The sequence below is a fragment of the Moschus berezovskii genome, chromosome 9, assembly GCF_049115385.1.
Source record: "Moschus berezovskii isolate FMDL1 chromosome 9, NW_MosBer_1.0, whole genome shotgun sequence".
NCBI lineage: Eukaryota > Metazoa > Chordata > Mammalia > Artiodactyla > Moschidae > Moschus > Moschus berezovskii.
The window spans coordinates 69,545,076-69,566,220 of NC_142468.1; positions in this window are offsets into that span (position 1 = coordinate 69,545,076).

Below are 21,145 nucleotides of genomic sequence, written 5' to 3' on the forward strand. Positions count from 1 at the left end.
ATCTTTCCCAGCATCAGGGTATTTTCCAAGGCGTCAGTTCTTTACATCAGATGGCCAAAGTATTGGAGTTACAGCTTCAGCATCAGTCCTTCCAATGAATATTCAGGACTGATTTCCTTTAGGATTGACTGGTTTGATCTCCTTGCTGTCCAAGGGATTCTCAAGAGTCTTCTCCAACACCACAGTTCAAAAGCATCAATTCTTCTACGCTCAGCTTTCTTTATAGTCCAGTTCTCATATCCATACATGACTACTGGAAAAACCATAGCCTTGACTAGATGGACCTTTGTCAGCAAAGTAATGCCTCTGCTTTTTAATATACTGTCTAGGTTGGTCATAACTTTTCTTCCAAGGAGCAAGCGTCTTTTAATTTCATGACTGCGGTCACCATCTGCAGTGATTTTGGAACCTAAGAAAATAAAGTCTGTCACTGTTTCCACTGTTTCCCCATCTATTTGCCATGAAGTGATGGGACTGGATGCCATGATCTTAGTTTTCTGAATGTTGAGTTTTAAGCCAGCTTTTTCACTCTCCTCTTTCAGTTTCATCAAGAGGCTCTTCAGTTCCTTTTCACTTTCTGTCATAAGGGTGGTGTCATCTGCATATCTGAGGTTATTGATATTTCTCCTGGCAATCTTGATTCCAGCTTGTGCTTCATCCAGCACAGCATTTCTTATGATGTACTCTGCATATAAGTTAAATAAGCAGGGTGACAATATACAGCCTTGATGTACTTCTTTTCCAATTTGGAACCAGTCTCTTTTTCCATGTCTGGTTCTAACTGTTGCTTCTTGACCTGCATACAGATTTCTCAGGAGGCAGGTAAAGTGGTCTGGTATTCCTGTCTCTTGAAGAATATTCCATAGTTTGTTGTGCTCTATTGCATATCTAAGTGGAGATGTTCAGTAGCAAGTGGGACAGAAGAATTTAAAGTTCGAGGAGTGCTCCAAGCAAGAGGTATAGATTTGAGAGTCAGCCTTGTACAGATTCATGGGATCACCAAGGTGGTGAGATTAGTAGAAAAGAGGATTGATCCAAGGGCTGAGCCCTGGGGCATTCGCCAAGGTAAAGAGTTTGGGGAAATCAGGAAAAACTGGCCAAGGGGCCAATGAGGAGGAGCAACCAGTGAAGAAGGTGGAAAATTCGGAGACAGCAGTGATCTGGAAGCCAAGTGAAGAGTCATCAGCTGTCTTACACTGCTGAGAGGTCTGGTTAGATAGGGACAGACCTATTGGTTATGTCCTCCATAACCAATGTGGAAGACATTGGTTCCATGGGCAGGAGCAATTTAGATGGAGTGGTGGACTAAATCCTATTTGGAATGGGCTTAAGAGACATTAGAGGGAGAGGAATTTGATGACACTAAGAGCATTTAAAGAAATTTCATTGTAAAGAAAAGAAGAGAAATGGAGTGGCGGGTAGAGACAGATACAGGGTCAAAGTTGGGTGTTTTCTTAAGGTGAAGAGCAACAGACTTTTTGTATGCTCATAGGAATAATTCAGGAGGGAGAGGGGAACATGGTGATGCAGAAGAGGATGGGGAGAATTGTCAAAACAATGACTTTGAGTAGGCAAGAAGGGGTCATCTCTTTGTACAAGTGAAGGGGTTAGCTACAGAGAAAAGCATAGAAAGTTCATCCAGTGATGATGAGGGCTAGCAGAGCATGAGGCAGAGATTCTGGTAGATGGGGTGGTGGAGCTTGTGGATAAACTGAGGGGAAAGCCAGGAACTCATACGTGTCTTTATGTATTTGCAGATTTGGGGGTCATGAGAGTCTCAGGTTGGGGCTTCTCTGGTGGTTCAGCAGCAAAGAATCCGGCTGCAGTGCAGGAGACACGAGTTCGATCATTGGGTTGGGAAGATCCCCTGGAGGAGGAAATGGCAGCCCACTCCAATATTCTTGCCAGGAGAATTCCATAGACAGAAGAACCTGGGGGCTATAGTTCATAGGATTGCAAAGAGCCGGACACAGCTGAGGTGACTGAGCACACATGCGTGAGAGTCTCAGATCATTTAGGAATGACAATAGGCTACTTTGCTGTTACTTTTTTTTTTCCCACTTTTTGTACAGTATACATGGCAACCAACTGTAGTGTTTCAGATTACATGTAGTTGGAGATGATGTAGCTGGCACCTAATCTTTAAATAAGTGAAGTTGCTCAATTGTGTCCAACTCTTTGCGATCCCTTGGACTGTAGTCTACCAGGCTTCTCTGTCCATGGGATTTTCCAGGCAAGTGTACTGGAGTGGGTTGCCATTTCCTTCTCTAGCTCTTAAATATGAATATTTGAAATAAATTAGATTGATAATGTGCAGTGGTTTCAGTTTTGAAACAGAGCATTAAAATCTCAGATGAATCTTCAATATCATGTAATTATTAAAATAATTAACTACATCTAAAGATTTTCATTTCCATTGACTTTATAGTTATATATTATTAATTTTAATATGGTATATTAGTTTGACATGATTATACTATGGGTTGATAGATTTATAATTTATAAATACAAAATTAATTTTAACAAGTTAGTAATGAAAAATTAACTAACTAGGAGAAAGCAATGGCAACCCACTCCAGTACTCTTGCCTGGAGAATCCCATGGATGGAGGAGCCTGGTAGGCTGCAGTCCATTGGGTCACTAAGAGTCAGACACGACTGAACGACTTCACTTTCACTTCTCACTTTCATGCATTGGAGAAGGAAATGGCAATCCACTCCAGTGTTCTTGCCTGGAATGGGGGAGCCTGGTGGGCTGCCGTCTATGGGGTCGCACAGTCGGACACGACTGAAGCGACTTAGCAGCAGCAGCAGCAGCAGTGAATTCAGATAAAAATGCATTTTAATAATTAAAAAACTGGACTTATTAAGTTAATTGTTTTGGCATTTTATAAGGATGGTCTATGTGGGAAAAATTTTGGACATTAAAAAATGATAATTAGGGAATTTACATCCAACAAACGGAAGTGCTTATTTGAATCTACTTCCCTTTTTTTTAAAAAAAAATTTATCTTTTTAATTGAAGGATAATTGCTTTACAGAATTTTGTTGTATTCTGTCAAACCTCAGCATGAATCAGCAATAGGTATACATATACCCCCTCCCATCTCCTTCCCCATCCCACCCCTCTAGGCTGATACAGAGCCCCTGTTTGAGTTTCCTGAGCCATACGGCAAATTCCTGTTGACTATGTTACCTATGGTCATGTGAGTTTCCATGTTACTCTGTCCACACATCTCACCCTCCCCTCCCCTCTCCCCACGTCCACAAGTCTGTTCTCTGTGTCTGTTTCTCCACTGCTGCCCTGTAAATAAATTCTTCAGGACCATTTTTCTAGTGAAACTTCCCTTTGTTTCCATTTTTTTTTCCAAATGCATTTTGTATTTAGCCTGTCATCCTAAAATTAACTATTATTAGGCTTTAGGGGAACTTGTGTTTTTACCACACATACTTGAAGTTAAAACATTAATTTGAAATTTGATTAAAAGGAGATAAAGGCTGTTCATTATTTTGCCTGATTTGACAGTATTTTCTGTATCATAAAATCAGAAAATACAAAGATTTAAAGCTTTTATTCCTATTTTCCCTATTTTTTTCAGGAAGATAATTTTAACACATTCAATTAGATGATATTTCCGACACCACCATGTTGAACATGGATTGCACTTATTTGTCTTGATACTCTGCATATTTCATTCTAAATAAGTGACTCAGTAACCCCACCTGGATCTGGGGCTGTAGCTAATCCTTGCTCATCACTGGAAATCAAAAGAGAGAATGTTAACATGACATGATTAGAAAATATATCCTGTGAAAGGTGGGGACCCTATTTTGCCTTGTTTATTTGAAGTATTTACTTCCTAATAAACAACCTTTTTAGAAGGCTCTTTTCCTATAAATACTTATGAAAAGAAATGGTTTTCTGCTGTGTGTGTGCGGCTTTCTATATAAATACATGAGCAGATTTCCATAATTAAACCTAACCACAAAGACTGTGATTATTATTCAGTTCTATTTTCATGGCAGACCAAATTAAACCTCTATGTCAAACATGTAGTGAATATCATAGTGATAGGCCCGGAATATAGGCTTTTATTGCACTTGGAAAGTTTTGTGAATCTGAAACATTTTTCCTTGGTCAGTGGGTATGGAGTTGGCGGGGATGCATCCATAGATGGGGTGAGTCATTGCCTGTGCAGAATATAGAGAATACCAGAAGTATCTTCTCCCTTCCAGTTTGTCTGCCTGTCTGCTGTTTGGCGGCATCTGAAATGTTGGGAATTCTTTAGGAGTTAAAGCTTTGTTATCTGGTCTTCTCAAATAGTTAAGTGAAGTTTCATTAATCTGTTAAACCCTTACCTTCCAAAGTCAAATGGAGAGAGCAGGGTCCAGAGGAAGCAGCACACAGGGGTGAGAAAGGCCTGGGCCGTACCCTGGGGGGACAGGCTAAGTCACTGAGTTTAGTTTAGAGTGAGTGCTACTGTAGAAGGTGAAGGCGCACCCAAAGAAGGTCTCATGTAACGTGTAAAACTTTTTCGTGTGTCTGTTTTGTGCCACAGACGTGGGAACACAGAGACGGGAAGCATCTATTCCCAGTCTTGAGAAACTTAACATCTATCAGGACGGGCAGATGAAGGGGGTGCTGTGCTGATATAACCTGGCACTCCAGGTTTGGGGGAAGAAGGGAGCAACTGTCAGACACTGGAAGGAGTCATACTTCTGCTTCAGGTTTGTGAAGAGGAAGGGGCTCTACTAGGCTGTTTTGTTGTATAGTGTTTTCAGATGTAGAGTGTGAAGGGGACATGTCATGGTACCATACTACTGCCAGAGTGCTTCCCCTGGAAAATGGAGCTTAAGCAACTCTTCTGAGCATCTGAGTGAAGACAGTGAAAGTGAAAGTCACTCAGTAATGTCAGCCTCTTTGCGATCGCATGTCCATGGAATTCTCCAGGCCAGGTTACTGGAGTGGATAGCCTTTCCCTTCTCCAGGGGATCTTCACAACCCAGGGATCGAACCCAGGTCTCCCACATTGCAGGCAGATTCTTTACCAGCTGAGCCACAAGGGAAGCCCAGTAAGATTATGAAAATTTCTGGGTTTACATTTGACTTCATTTTTTATTACATCTGGACCTTGGACCAGATACTTAACTTCTCTGAGACTTAATTTCTTTATCTGTTCAATGTGAAGAGTGATTTCCCAGTTCCTTCATTTGGTATTTGGGAGAATGGAATGGAATAATTATGTCAGCATTCTTGGTACATACCAACAGTAGTCTTTGACTTCATATAAACTATCCATACCCCAACTCCACACCCCAACCGTAGTGCAACTAACTAATGACCAGGGCTGGAATGGTTACCTGCCTAATGTAGGACTTGATGGCCAGAGAGGTGGAAAGAGTTATCCTTTTAATATGACTTCTTGCTCTGTGTAGAAGGGACAATTAAATTGATCACTTAAGAGAGAATATGCATCAAAAAATTTAGATTCTTATGAATTTGGATCCAATTTACTATATGGATTTTTTGGTTTACTTTCTGGAGAATTTAGCTCCCACAATTTGGGTCATAGCAAAACCTAGCAGTTATTGTTCCTAGCATATTATCCTAAGTCTCAGTGGTAGCATGATTTCCCTTTCAGATTGGCAAATGTAAAAGGACAGTTCACTGAGCAGCAATATTAATAGAGAGCTTCATGTTTATGTAATGATGTTGGGCTTTGTGTGCCATGCAGAATGTATGGGGTAATTAGATGTTTCAGATACATGTCTAGACAGGGTAAAGCTTCAGAGACACTGTTGAAACCCTGGGAAAAGCTACAGGTCACCCATTTGTTACCAGAAAAAACTCTCCTTGATTATCAAGTTAAACATGGAGTTAACTCTCCGGCCCTAGATTTACACATAAGAGGAAAATCAGATCTGATGAGATTAGACAGGACTGACCACTTTATAGGCCTCACTGTGTGACTTCTTTGAGTCTGCTAAAAATGGGATCTCCCAAATATCTGCTGCTGTCCAGTTGTGGGGCCTGGATTCCCATTCTTGGAACCGCCTCTTCGAACCAAGTCATTCTATTTGAAGAGCTTGCTCCTGGTGAAGATTATCTGTAGACCTAGATTGCTTTGTCTGAGGGGCAGTAATGAGGAAACATCTCAGCACAGGTAAGTTTTGATGGGAGGGCAGCGAGACAGTTAAAAAGGTTTGGAATTGAATGTACTTTTTGAGAAGCATGGGCTCAGGGGAGAGGGCTGAGGAGACAACCATGGGGTCTCCAGCTGCCTTAGGGCAGGGGGCAGAGCAGGGAGGGGACACTGGTGAGAGGGAAACATGTCTTCTGCATGAAAAAGCCCATTTCACCTACATTCCTGTGCTTCACAAAATTCATCTTGCATCCTGACATTGATTATTTTGAGCACTGGTAAAAGTGTCTTGAAACCATCCCCTCTCTGGTCCTTTTTGGTTACTGCGGTGCTTTCTGGTACTGAAGACTCTGGAGCCTCTGCTTGAAGTGTCAGCTTTGGCAGGGGTGATGGAGATTCACTTTCAACCTGTTGCTCACGTGTGTCCTCTTCCGGCCTCTGATGGTTGCCGTAGCCCCATATGGAGTCATTAGAGGACGTTCACTCTTTGCAAACTACCATGATACAATCTGAAAAGCTCTCCTCCTGGTACTCCAGGCTCACTCTCAGGGGATAGCGGCCACTGGAAGTTGGGATGTGCAGATTTCAGTAGGCAACTTTGTAAGTGGGTCGTCTAGCCCCTGCTTTTCAAATCAAGTTTAGTGTTCCTCCTGGTGTTCCGGCATTGATTGAAGTCCTTCCTACTTTGCATCAGGGGCAGTGCCAGCAGCCTCACTCCTGTATCTCATTCTCATTGCCTATTGTTGGTTGTGAGTATTCCTCACGACCAGTTGTTAGGAGTTGGTGAGTTGTTAGTGTTTCACTTTTACAGTTTAGACATGTGAGGCTTTGAGAAATCGAGTACTCGGCCCAGTATGAAATGGAACAACTGGGAATGAGAGAGCTGGGGTTTAAACTCAGAAACGGCAGCCTCAGGCTCCTACTCTTGCTGTTAAAGGTGTTTTCTTCTCCTCTTGGGGATTTCTTTTGCTTCTCAAACCCCCCCCCCCCCCCACAAAAGAGAGCATGCAGCCTAAGAAAACTTAACTTGGGGCACTTTACCAAATGCAATGTCAACAGCTGTGGGAAACAACATGGAGAACAACGCTGGAGATGCATTTAAGAAGAGGACAGATGCCACGTATTTGCACAACTTGCCCAGCACTTCGTTTTGATCCATCAGTAACTGCTGACAAGGAGGCGTCTGCTCCTGCTTAACTCTCTTTTGAGCCTGGTCTTGAACTCTGCCCACCCAGAATGAAGGCAGACCTCCCCTGTCTTGGCAGTGAATGTGACTTTGTACGGAACACCATACCATGGCCACTTTTACAGCTTGTGTTGGTCATTTTCTGTTTATCTTGACACTCAAACCTCAGCTGTCTTCCCTTGGCTCCAGTTCATACTCTCCCTCCAGTTCTGCTATCTCTGACTGCCCTGGGCAAATGTCCCCCAGGACTACAAGTGCTTTTCTCCTTTGAGCCAATCCCTCAGGCAGTGCTCTGCTGTGGCAGTAGGAACCAGCTTTAAGCCATAAACCCCAAGGATCCCAAAGCATTACTTTGCCTCCTATGACCTTGACAGTGCTGGCCATAGCCCGGCAATGTCTGTGCCCAGCCAGCTCCGCTGTGCAAGCCTCTGACCAGTTTGTAGAGGTTAGGGCGGAGCTGCTGCCCCACTGCTCCCAGGCTGATCCTGTGCTGCTCAAGCTGCCACTTCCAGAGCCCTGCCCAGACTTGGAAGCTATGGCTTATTGTGACTGTCTCAGTCTGGAGGAGCAGAGCCTGAAACTTACAAGCTGTCACTTAATTGACTATAGTAGCCTAGAAAATCCCATGGATGGAGGAGCCTGGTAGGCTGCAGTCCGTGGGGTCGCTAAGGTTTGGACACGACTGAGCGACTTCACTTTCACTTTTCACTTTCACGCATTGGAGAAGGAAATGGCAACCCACTCCAGTGTTCTTGCCTGGAGAATCCCAGGGACGGGGGAGCCTGGTGGGCTTCCGTCTATGGGGTCGCACAGAGTCGGACATGACTGAAATGAGTTAGCAGCAGCAGCAGCAGCACCAGAAAAGCAGAAGTGGGGGGGGCAGTAAAGCTGGCCACAGCAAGTCTAGTTGATTGTTTTTTCTTGAGGGATGTCTTCAGAGGGGACCCATCCAGGTCTACATATTAGGGCAGTCCTCCCAGAGGGAGGAAGGGAAAGGATTTTATTCACTGGTTCTCCACTCTTGGTCACAATCTACTCTAAGGACCAGTTAATTTGCACAAGCGTGGAAGTGGCCAGCTGAGTATCTCCCACCTTATTAGCAAGTCACAACTCAGCCTCAGGAGGACAGCCCTGGATGAGAGGCTGGAGGGGTGTGATGTGCCTGAGGGTGACAGGAGGGGTGTGGCAGTGGCATCAGTAGCATGCCTGAATCTGTAGCTGTGGGGGCAGTGAAAGCCGTCGGCTCCGCCCCGCTGCAGGTGGGTGCACAGCTCCCAGTGATGGTTAAGCTGAATACAGTCATACTGGAGCGTTTTAATGCCAGTGCAGCTTGGTCCCGGGGCTTGTCTGTGCCGCTGGGAAACTTCTTGTACATTCAAGGAAATAGTTTTCCTTTCCAGTTCCCAGGATTGGGGCATCTTTCTGAGGACTGTCACTTGTGTGGGTTGTGTTATGGAACCAAACTTGAGTCTGCTCTCTGGGGCACAGTAAAGCCAACTGACTGATACTAGGATGTGGTGAAGGAAAGTGCAGTGTTCACTATAAGGCACCAAGCAAACAGTCCAGGGCAACTTGTGCTTAGAAGACCTGAACTCCCCACAGACTTTCAGGGAAAGGTTTTTTAAAGACAGAGTGAGGGAGGGGGTTTGGGGGGTATGTGGTCAGCTCGTGGACCTTCTTCTGACTGGTTGGAGGTGAGGTTAACAGGAAGTCACCATCATCAATCTTCTGATTACAATCAGTCTGAGACCTTTGCTTGTGGCAAAGTACAGTTCACTTCTTCTACCTGGTGGGGGCGTTGGTACCTGCAAAACAGCTGAAAGGACATGGCTCAGAATATTATATGAAGTCCTTGAGGAGGAACTAAAGATCCTTGACTTTGTTTAATGGCTAAACTATTACTGTTTGGTCCTGTTTGACTGTTTTCTTTTGCCTTTGCATTTTTTTTTCCACTTCTCTGATTAAACTTAATCTTTGACTAAAGTTTTTCTACAGACAAAAGACAGGCAGAGGACACGGGGGAGGGAAGGCTGTTCTGGGAAGGCTGCATAGGGTCCTGCTTGGTGACCGGTGGGGTCCAACTGAGTGTTCTCTCTGCTTGGGGCTGTCCAGATAATACTGCCATAATGAGATCCTTCACAGCAAAAGGCAGAAGAGCTGTTTTCGGAGTAGCTGATGAATGTGGCATTGATGGCCGCTCTCTTTGGAAAGCAAAAGTCCTCTTGGTCAGAGCCTGTAGGCTTTGTTCAACCCATTGACAGGCCGTGTGAGGCAGCCAGGTGCTACCTTTAGGGCCATGCTGTATCTCCACTTTGTTTCAGCGCCCCTAGAGATAGCCTCCTTTGTGCTCTTGTGGACTGGGTGTGAGTGGTGGTCAGTTACCCTCCTCGACACCTGTTGGATATACTCCCCTGACCTCAGAGGAGCGCTTGTTGGGGATGGTCCTAGACTGACCACAGCACCTCTGCCTGCAGGCTAGCCTTGAGATCACATGTTGAAGATCCCAGAGACAGGGTTCTGAAGTCACCTTTTCCTTAATGGGAAGTTTAGATGATGTCAAGAGAAGTATTTAGAGTTCTAGAGAGGCAGCCCTGTGGGCATACAGAGGTTCTTTAGGTTTTTGTTTTTTGGGCTTTTTATTTGTTTTTATTGGAGTAGAGTTGATTAACAATGTTAGTTTCACATATACAGATTTCATCAAAGTAATTCAGTTATACTTATACATGCATCTATTCTTTTTCCATTTAGCTTATTACAGAGTACTGAGCAGAGTTCCCTGTGCTATATCAGTTAAGTTCAGTTCAGTCGCTCAGTCGTGTCCGCATATAGTAGGTCCTTATTGGTTATCTGTTTTGATGATACCAAATTTCTCTAACTTGACTCAAGTCCCAGCTGACCTCTGAAAAAAGGGTGAGGCTTGATCTGGACTCTGGCCTACATTTAAGCATTTAAATAACTAGTGGCCTTCTTGACTTCTGACCCCATCATGACCTCCTCTGATGCAACTTATCTATACATAGTAAAGATAAACTTCAAACTGAGAGTAGAGAAAACCATGCAAATGATTTTCACAACTGTTACTGTGCAATAAATCAGCAATCTTGCTGTGAGATGTGGTTGTTTTAAAAGTGACATGCAGGATTTATTTGTCCAGGGAGTGGAGGGTGGGTGGGTGGTCCAGCCCCGTGACCAGAAAAAAATGTGTTGTGTGCAGACTTGTCCACCTCATTGCCAACAACATCCTGGTTAAGCTTTGTTTTGCTAGGAGAATGTGGGGCAGGAGTGCCAGGCTCTTTCCAGCTGTAGAGTTGGATCCCAAGCCTTGTTTCTGCAAAGAAAGTGACAGATATGTTAAAGAGGGGCCATTCCAATGACTTGCTCAGTGCAAGGGGAATCTGATTGAAGTGGATCAACTGCTGGCAATCCTCAAATGCTAATTTTTCCCCAGAATGGAAAGATGAGAGCTCCCTTTCCCCATCATTGTTTTATAAACCAAAGTTGTGAAGTCGATCTAGCTCTCCATTTGCACCCTTCTGCCTATGTCCCCAACAAAAGCTCCGTTCCTGGCCTCTTTACAAATTGGAGGAATGGAGAATCCCATACCCTGCTTCTAGCTCCTCCCATCCATGCCCACCCTTCCTTTATACACTGGGATTCTGCTGGCATCCCACCCTTCTCATCCTCTTAGAATCAGAAAGCCTGATTTCATGGAGACCAGCTCTGGTACCCAGGCTGGGAGAAAATCATCACTGAGGCTCAGGGGCACAGCAGCCTTTTCTTGAGCAAACACATCAGGCAAACCCTTCCAGGCCCTGCCTCACCCAGCCATTTGGGGAAGATAGGTGGCCTGGGCAAGGGCAGTGTCCTATGCTACAAAGTTACTTTGACATGCAGGCCTTGCAGCAAAATAGGCTTCCAACACCACTGAAACATTCATGAACTCACTTCGGAGCCACTCGTCCTGACCTGTTTCACACTCTGTGTTATTCTATCCACAGATTCTCCAGCTTCTGACCTGGGGGCTGACTCACTTTCCTGTTTACAACCTTGCCTCAGCCCTCATTCCTAATGTTTTACATAGTTTCTCTGGCAATGACCTTTGCTTTCCTTTTAACTAGAGTTCAGATTCTCCTCTGGTCGGTCAATTTCTGAGTATTCTGGGTGAAAATATGCCAGATCTTGCCTGGCCCCCAGGACTTTGTGACCTCCTAAAGAGTGTTGTACCTGCCAGACTTGCCTCTATGCAGCTGGGGCAGTCTCAGTGTCAGAGAGAAAGGGGTAGGATTAGGATAAAGAGGAAAGGAGATAAGTGGGGCGGGATGAATAAGCTCATTCCTTCTATGAATCCTTGGCACTGCATCCTGGTTGATGCAGACATTAAATGGAACACTAATCACTTACCCCCATCATTTTTTAGAGTTTACTCTTAAGAGCTGCCACTAGTGATGTGACTCTGTTGAGCCTATATGAGCAGATTGGCGGTGTATCAACTTGCAAGTGCTGTTCTGGAGTCCAACTATAAGTCTTACTATTCTATCCCAAGTGATTATTTTCTGACAAGTAATTCTGCTTTTATATCTCAGTGAGCTATTCAATGAATGCTCAGACTGAATGAGATTGGTAAAGTTCAGCGACACCTTGATTCTTAATCCTTTATACTTTATTAAATCTTAAATGTCAGGTCCCATCTATTGGTTATTTACTTAATAGCAATTTAAAAAGTTGCACAATGATCAGTAGATCCCTCTTTGCTCATGCCTTCTTCTTTGGGAAATACCCCTTACCCCAAAACATGGACTGGAATGGCCCATGTGACCCTCACCACAGGTGATTGGACGAAGGGTTGAGCACTTGAAACTGACATGGTCAGTCTGTCACCTGGTCAGTGACCAACTCAGTTATCTTGCTTAAAAATTTGAGCTAATGGACATAAAGACCATGGTCAGTCATTAGTGGGTGTTAGACTCTTAATGTCATGTTGAGTGCAGACAAGAGTTAATTCATGCTACCTGGGCAAGCTGAGGTTGTGAAAAAGCAGAAACCATTAATACATAGAGAAGGCTGATTTGCAGAGGGGAGTTGAGACCACAGGGACTTACTAAGAGAACAAGATGAAGCAGATGACTTTGGTTCCTGGCGGCTTCTCAGCTTCAGACCCTAAGAGGCCTGTTGATAGTTCATTTCCTGCTTGTCGATGATTTCAACAAACTATCCATGAGATGACTTCTTATATCTTTCATCAATAATCACCTCTACTGCCTGAATAAAGAGTTTTCCAGACAAGCAAAAGCTAAAGGATTAGTTCATCATTCCCTACCTTGTGTTTTTGAGATAAGGATTTCTGTTCCTTGTGGCTAAAAACCTTTGATTATACCACTACTTAGGTGTTGCCAGCAATGGCTGCAACAAAGAGTTGTAAACTTATATATTGGTAATTACGCAAAAGGTGGAATGTTTTCTAGTTGCTTCTTTTAAAGTAGAACTTGATGTCACTGAAAGCTGTTTACATCCATACCCTTGCTGTTAATCATTTAGGATGTTCTGGTTTTACACCCTTTTTTCACTTGTGATAATTGTATTGGCTTTATAGGGTGTGTCTTCAGGAACTTAACATTTGTGGGGGGGACATCCAACATCAGACATACGCTTACATCAAAGGACAAAATTGCCTTTGCTAGTTTATAATGCTTGACTTTCTGGTTATCTGCACCAGAGATGTAATCTTGATTGCCTTGTCAATAAATCCAGTGCGAAATGAGTAGAGATTTTTATGGCTGGGGAAACTCCAGATACAGAGAATAGCATGGGAGGCAGGGATGAGGGTGAGGTAATCCGCAGTCTGTGATCCCTCTCCAGCAATTACAAGTTGCACTCCCCATCAGATTTAGCTCCTATACCAAACTGGTGTTTATATGGGTGGAGAAGTGTAAACAGTGAGCACCCTGGGAATGGAGCTGAGGCTGTCTTTTTTTTTCTCCCTGAAATGAACTGAGGGAGAGGACACTGTGCAAATCTGGGTAAGATACTAAGCTAGTATGAGTCATAAAATCCAAAGTTAAGTGAAACAATCTACAGGAAGGGTTTTTAATATCTGAGGGAATGGACTGAAGAATGAAGCTCAGTTTGGAAAAGGACGTGTAGAGAATGGTAGAGGGAGAACTCATTTGTGAGAGGCTGTGTAGCCTGGTAGTGAAACATGTAGGCGGACCCAGACCACTTGGATTCAGGTTCCACCGCTTACTAGTTGTGTGACCAAGGGCAGTTTTCTTAATTTCTTATTACTTTAGTTCTTCATCTGTAAAATGGGAATAGCAATTGTTTCTACATAGATTTGTTATGACGATTTAAGGAATTGATACACGTAAGGTGCATAGGGCAGTATCTGGCCCAAAGTAGGTGCTTAGTGAATGCTAGTTATTATTCTGTAAGACATCACCTGGGGTGCCAACGGGACCAGCAAGATGCGTGAGACCAGACACCACAAGTGGTCTATAGTATTTTTTTTTTTCTAATGAAAAAATTGAACACATTTACTCATTGACTCTGAAGTGTGTCTGTTTTGACTGAAACAAGAAAGAAGATCCATAAAAAAGGCTACTAAAATGAGGACGGGAAAAGAGGGGCTTTCATAGAAGGAGAGAAAATAGATTGGGCTCTGGTCTGAAAAAATGAAGACTGAAATGCTCTATGATGAATTTCATAAAGGACAGGAATAGCATGAACAAACAACTTGTTTATGAAATACTGGAAAATTAGAGCTGGCATCAAAGACGAATACTTTGAGGTGAGGACTTGAACAGATGGTTACTTGACTGTGCTTGCACAGTGAGTCGTTCAGCTAATGGAGCTCATTAGGTCAGAGTTTCAAGCAAACTGGATGAAGGATATGGATTATGGCCCCTGAACTATCAGGGGTCACTGGGGATATTTGTTATAAGACCCAGTTTATTCCCATTCAGCATTTGTAAATAACTTATATTAATGTAGTACTTAGCTATTTCAAAACACTCAGCAGCCTTAATTCATTTGATTACCGCAATACTGATTTACTGAGCTTAGGTTGTGGGCAAGGCTCTGCAGAGAACAAAAAGATGAGAAAGATGGCTTGAGATGGCTTGTGTTGTGTCTGATATATTACTACTCAGAAACGCTGTGATGAATTTAATCTGCAGGCTTAATATACTTGGTTCACTTTTACTTATAATGTTTTGAGACTAGTGAATTTTTCATTAGTTTTTGAGTTCAAGATTGGTATTGTGAAGAAATTCAAGAAATAAAAGTTCTCTTTTTGTGATGTTTTGTAAATTCTACCCAGGTCACATTCTGAGGTACAGTTGAACATCTCATTCTTATATTTATTTTTAATTTTGGAGTTGTTATTCATAAAAAGCAATTTTGGAGCTGGAAGTTAATGCAGAGTTCTTCTTCAGTTCCCTATTTCATAGCTGTATGAAACGGGTCCTTAAGTGACATGAACAAGGTGGGAAAGTTTGGACTAAAGCCCAAGTTCTAGTCTTCTATGTTTTATTTCCCATTGAACTGCTTCCCCCAGAGGATCAGGGTGATTGTCGTTGAGCTTATTTCTCTGTATATATTTGTGTGTGTGTGTGTGCGCGTGCACGTGCTTAGTTACTTCAGTCATGTCCAACTCTTTGCAACCCTGTAGATAGTAGCCTGCCAAGTTTCTCTGTTAATGGGATTCTCCAGGCAATAATACTGAAGTGGGTAGCCATGCCCTCCTCCAGATTTCTGTGCTTTATCTTGGAGCACTCAGGAGTAGATGTACTATGGACCCAGTGAGGCTTAAGCTCCAGGGCCCCTCTCTTGTATGAACCTTGAGTGGGGAGAGGAAGCTAGGTTGCAATCAGGAAACATTTCTATATAAGCATTTTTGGTAAATGATCTAAAGAGATAACATAAGAGATGAACTTGATTTTCCAAGCCTCCATTAAGTTGCTGTGACCTTTTTCACATTCTAAAGAAAAAGAAACTCACTCTTGTACTTATTTTCTATTTGTACTTTTGTATTACTTTTCTTAAAGAAGTACCTTTCCCCTGCTACAAGATTATATAAATTTCAGGCTCCTTGAAATCTGGATAGGCTTCTAATACCCAAAGATATAGCTGGTTGGCATAAGACAAACACCAACAGACATAAAAGCAGAAATTGACAGTAACGCAATAATAGTAGGAGACTTTAACCCCCCACTCACACCAATAGACAGATCATCAAAACAAAATTAATAAGGAAACACAAGTCTGTTAATATAAATAGTGATGACCAGGGTAACCAAAAATTGTGATTTGACTATTTTGGAAAAGTGGTAGGAAAGAGAAGGGATATTTGAAGTAACAAAGTTAAATCTTTGGCTACCGTTAAAAGAAGTCAGCATATAGTTTATGTAATAATATAGTAGCATCGTATGATTGATATGAAATGTGAGATATTGATATAAAACTGATCAATTAGGAAAGAAAACTATTAAGAAACAGTATAAAGTTCAATGGCAGGGGAAAACTTCAAAGGAATTAAAAGGAGTTGACACTGAAAAACAAAAGAGTGGGTACAAATGGAACAAGGAGCTACCATATTTGCTTTAACATTTAAACAGTTATTTCTTTAGCATTTTATTACTTTGAGAAAATTTAAAGTAACTTAAAACATAAAAATAAAAATACTATTCAAAATTTTAAATAAAATTAATTTAAAAATAATAATTTGAAATTTTAAAATGAAATTCCAACCAGCTCTTTTTTCTTGTATGATATTTTAAATTTTATTTTAAATATTTTATTAAAGGATAATCGCTTTATAGAATTTTGCTGTTTTATGTCAAACCTCAACATGAATCAGCCATCAGTTCAGTTCAGTTCAGTCGCTCAGTCGTGTCTGACTCTTTGTGACCCCATGAATCACAGCACGCCAGGCCACCCTGTCCATCACCAATTCCCGGAGTTCACTCAAACTCACGTCCATCGAGTCTGTGATGCCATCCAGCCATCTCATTCTCTGTTGTCCCCGTCTCCTCCTGCCCCCAATCCCTCCTAGCATCAGAGTCTTTTCCAGTGAGTCAACTCTTCGCATGAGGTGGCCAAAGTATTTCAGTTTCAGCTTTAGCATCAGTCCTTCCAATGAACACCCAGGATTGATCTCCTTTAGAATGGACTGGTTGGATCTCCTTGCAGTCCAAGGGACACTCAAGAGTCTTCTCCAGCACCACAGTTCAAAAGCATCAATTCTTTGGCGCTCAGCTTTCTTCACAGTCCAACTCTCACAACCATACATGACCACGGGAAAAACCATAGCCTTGACTAAACGGACCTTGGTTGGCAAAGTAATGTCTCTGCTTTTTAATATACTATCTAGGTTGGTCATAACTTTCCTTCCAAGGAGTAAGTGTCTTTTAATTTCATGGCTACAATCAGCATCCACAGTGATTTTGGAGCCCCCCCCAAAAAAGTCTGACACTGTTTCCCCATCTATTTCCCATGAAGTGCTGGGATCAGATGCCATGATCTTTGTTTTCTGAATGTTGAGCTTCAAGCCAACCTTTTCACTCTCCTCTTTCACTTTCATCAAGAGGCTTTTGAGTTCCTCTTCACTTTCTGCCATAAGGGTGGTGTCATCTGCATATCTGAGGTTATTGATATTTCTCCTGGCAATCTTGATTCCAGCTTGTGCTTCTTCCAGCCTAGCGTTCCTCATGATGTACTCTGCATAGAAGTTAAATAAGCAAAGTGACAATATACAGCCTTGATGTACTCCTTTTCCTATTTGGAACCAGTCTGTTGTTCCATGTCCAGTTCTGACTTTACATACAGGTTTCTCAAGAGGCAGGTCAGATGGTCTGGTATTCCCATCTCTTTCAGAATTTTCCACGGTTTATTGTGATTCATATAGTCAAAGACTTTGGCATAGTCAATGAAGCAGAAATAGGTATATATATATTCCCTCCCTTTTGAAACTCCCTCCCATCTCCCTCCCCATCCCACCCGTCTAGGTTGATACAGAGCCCCTATTTGAGTTTCCTGAGCCACACAGCAAATTCCTGTTGGCTATCTATTTTACATATGATAATGTAAGTTTCCATGTCACTCTTTCCATGCATCTCACCCTCTCCTCCCCTCTCCCCACGTCCATAATCTGTTCTCTATGTCTGTTTCTCCACTGCTGCCCTGTAAATAGATTCTTCAGTACCATTTTTCTAGATTCCGTATATGTGCGTTAAAATACGATATTTGTCTTTCTGACTCACTTCACTCTGTATAATAGGTTCTAGGTTCATCCACCCCATTAGAACTGACTCAAATGCATTCCTTTTTATGGCTGAGTAATATTCCATTGTGTATATGTACCACAATTTCTTTATCCATTCATCTGTCAATGGACATCTAGATTGATTCCATGTTCTAGCTATTGTAAAAAGTGCTGCAGTGAACAATGGGATACATGTATCATTTTCAGTTTTGATTTCCTCAGGGTATATGCCTATGAGTGGGATTGCTGGGTGATATGGTGATGGATAGGGAGGCCTGGCGTGCTGTGATTCATGGGGTCGCGGAGAGTTGGACACGACTGAGCGACTGAACTGAACTGAACTGAATGGTGGTTTTAATCCTAGTTTTTTAAGGAATCTCCATACCATCTTCCATAGTGGCTCTATCAATTTATATTCCCACCAACAGTGCAAGAGCGTTCCCTTTTCTCCACACCCTCTCCAGCATTTATTGTTTATAGACTGTTTGATGATGGCCGTTCTGACTGGTGTGAGGTGATATCTCATTGTGGTTTTGATTTGCATTTTTCTAATAATGAGCGATGTTGAGCATCTCTTCGTGTGTTTGTTAGCCATCTGTATGTCTTCTTTGCATAAATGTCTGTTTAGGTCTTTTTCCCAGTTTTTGATTGGGTTGTTTGTTTTTCTGACATTGAGTTGCATGAGCTGCTTGTATATTTTGGAAATTAATCCTTTGTCAGTTGTTTCATTTGCTATTATTTTCTCCCATTCTGAGGGTTGTCTTTTCACCTTGCTTATAGTTTCTTTTGCTGTGCAAAAGCTTTTAAGTTAATCAGATCCCACTTGTTTACTTTTGTTTTTATTTCCTTTACTCTAGGAGGCAGGTCATAGAGGATCTTGTTTTGATTTATGTCATTGAGTGTTCTGCCTGTGTTTTCCTCTAAGAGTTTTATAGTTTCTGGTCTTCCATTTAGGTCTTCAATCCATTTTGAGTTTATCTTTGTGTACGGTGTTTGGACGGAGAAGGCAATGGCAAGCCACTCCAGTACTGTTGCCTAGAAAATCCCATGGATGGAGGAGCCTGGTAGGCTGCAGTCCATGGGGTCGCTAAGGGTCGGACACGACTGAGCGACTTCACTTTCACTTTTCACTTTCACACATTGGAGAAGGAAATGGCAACCCACTCCAGTGTTCTTGCCTGGAGAATCCCAGGGACAGGGGAGCCTGGTGGGCTTCCATCTATGGGGTCACACAGAGTCGGACACGACTGAAGTGACTTAGCAGCAGCAGCAGCAGCAGCATGGTGTTTGGAAGTATTCTAATTTCATTCTTTTACATGTAGGGGTCCAATTTTCCCAGCACCATTTATTGAATAGGCTGTGTTTGCCCCACTGTATATTCTTGCCTCCTTTGTCAAATATAAGCTACCCATAGGTGCATGGGTTTATTTCTGGGCTTTCTGTCTCATTTCATTGGTCTATATTTCTGTTTTTGTGCCAGTACCATAGTGTCTTGATGACTGTAGCTTTGTAGTATAATCTGAAGTCAGGAAGGTTGATTCCTCCAGCTCTATTCTTTATTCTCAAGACTGCTTTGGCTGTTTGGGGTCTTTTGTGTTTCCATATGAATTGTGAATTTTTTTGTTCTAGTTCTGTGAAAAATGTCATTGGTAATTGGATAGGGATCGCATTGAATCTGTAGATTATATTTGGTAGTATAGTCATCTTCACAATATTGATTCTTCCTACCCAGGAACATGGAATATGTCTCCATTTGTTTATGTCATCTTGATTTCTTTCATTAGTGTCTTATAATTTTCTGTGTACAGTTCTTTTGTCTCCTTAGGTAAATTTATTCCTAGATATTTAATTCTTTTTGTTGCAGTTGTGAATGGGATTGATTCTTTAATTTCTCTTTCTGATTTTTCATTGTTACTATATGGAAATGCAAGTGATGTCTGTGTATTGATTTTGTATCCTGCAACTTTGCTTAATTCACTGATTCAGTTCAGTTCAGTCGCTCAGTCGTGTCTGACTCTTTGCGACCCCATGAATCACAGCCCGCCAGGCCTCCCTGTCCATCACCAACTCCCGGAGTTCACTCAAACTCATGTCCATTGAGTCGGTGATGCCATCCAGCCATCTCATTCTCTGTCGTCCCCTTCTCCTCCCACCCCCAATCCCTCCCAGCATCAGAGTCTTTTCCAGTGAGTCAACTCTTCGCATGATGTGGCCAAAGTATTGGAGTTTCAGCTTTAGCATCAGTCCTTCCAATGAACACCCAGGATTGATCTCATCTAGAATGGACTGGTTGGATCTCCTTGCAGTCCAAGGGACTCTCAAGAGCCTTCTCCAGCACCACAGTTCTGATTAACACTGATTCAGTTCAGTTCAGTTCAGTCGCTCAGTCGTGTCCGACTCTCTGTGACCCCATGAATCACAGCACGCCAGGCCTCCCTGTCCATCACCAACTCTCGGAGTACACTCAAACTCATGTCCACAGAGTCGGTGATGCCATCCAGCCATCTCATTCTCGGTCGTCCCCTTCTCCTCCCGCCCCCAACCTTTCCCAGCATCAGAGTCTTTTCCAGTGAGTCAACTCGTCGCATGAGGTGGCCAAAGTATTGCAGTTGCAGTTTCAGCTTCATCATCAGTCCCTCCAATGAACATCCAGGATTGATCTCCTTTAGAATGGACTGGTTGGATCTCCTTGCAGTATAAGGGACTCTCAAGAGTCTTCTCCAACACCACAGTTCAAAAGCATCGATTCTTTGGCGATCAGCTTTCTTCACAGTCCAACTCTCACATCCATACATGACCACGGGAAAGACCATTGCCTTGGCTAGATGGACCTTGGTTGGCAAAGTAACGTCTTTGCTTTTTAATATACTATCAAGGTTGGTCATAGCTTTCCTTCCAAGGAGCAAGCGTCTACTATCTTTAGGGTTTTCTATGTACAGTATCACGTCATCTGCAAACAGTGAGAGCTTTACTTCTTTTCTAATCTGGATTCCTTTTATTTCTTTTTCTTCTCTGATTGCTGTAGCTAGGACTTCCAGGACTATGTTGAATAATAGTGGTGAAAGTGGACACCCTTGTCTTGTTCCTGATCTCAGGGGGAATGCTTTTAGTTTTTCACCATTGACAATAATGGTTGCTGTAGGCTTATCATATATAGCCTTTACTATGTTGAGGTAGTTCCTTCTATGCCCATTTTTTGAAGAGTTTTAATCATAAATGGGTGCTGAATTTTTTCAAAGGCTTTTTCTGCATCTGTTGAGATTATCATATGGTTTTTAATCTTTCGATTTGTTAAGGTAGTGTATCACATTGATTGATTTGCGTAGACTGAAGAATCCTTGCATCCTTGGAATAAACCCAACTTGATCATGGTGTATGAGCTTTTTGATGTGTTGCTGAATTCTGTTTGCTAAAATTTTGTTGAGGACTTTTGCATCTGTGTTTATCAGTGATATTGGCCTGTAGCTTCCTGTCTTGTGTTGTCTTTGTCTGGTTTTGGTGTCAGGGTAATGGTGGCCTCGTAGAATGAGTTTGGAAGTGTTCCTTCCTCTGCAGTTTT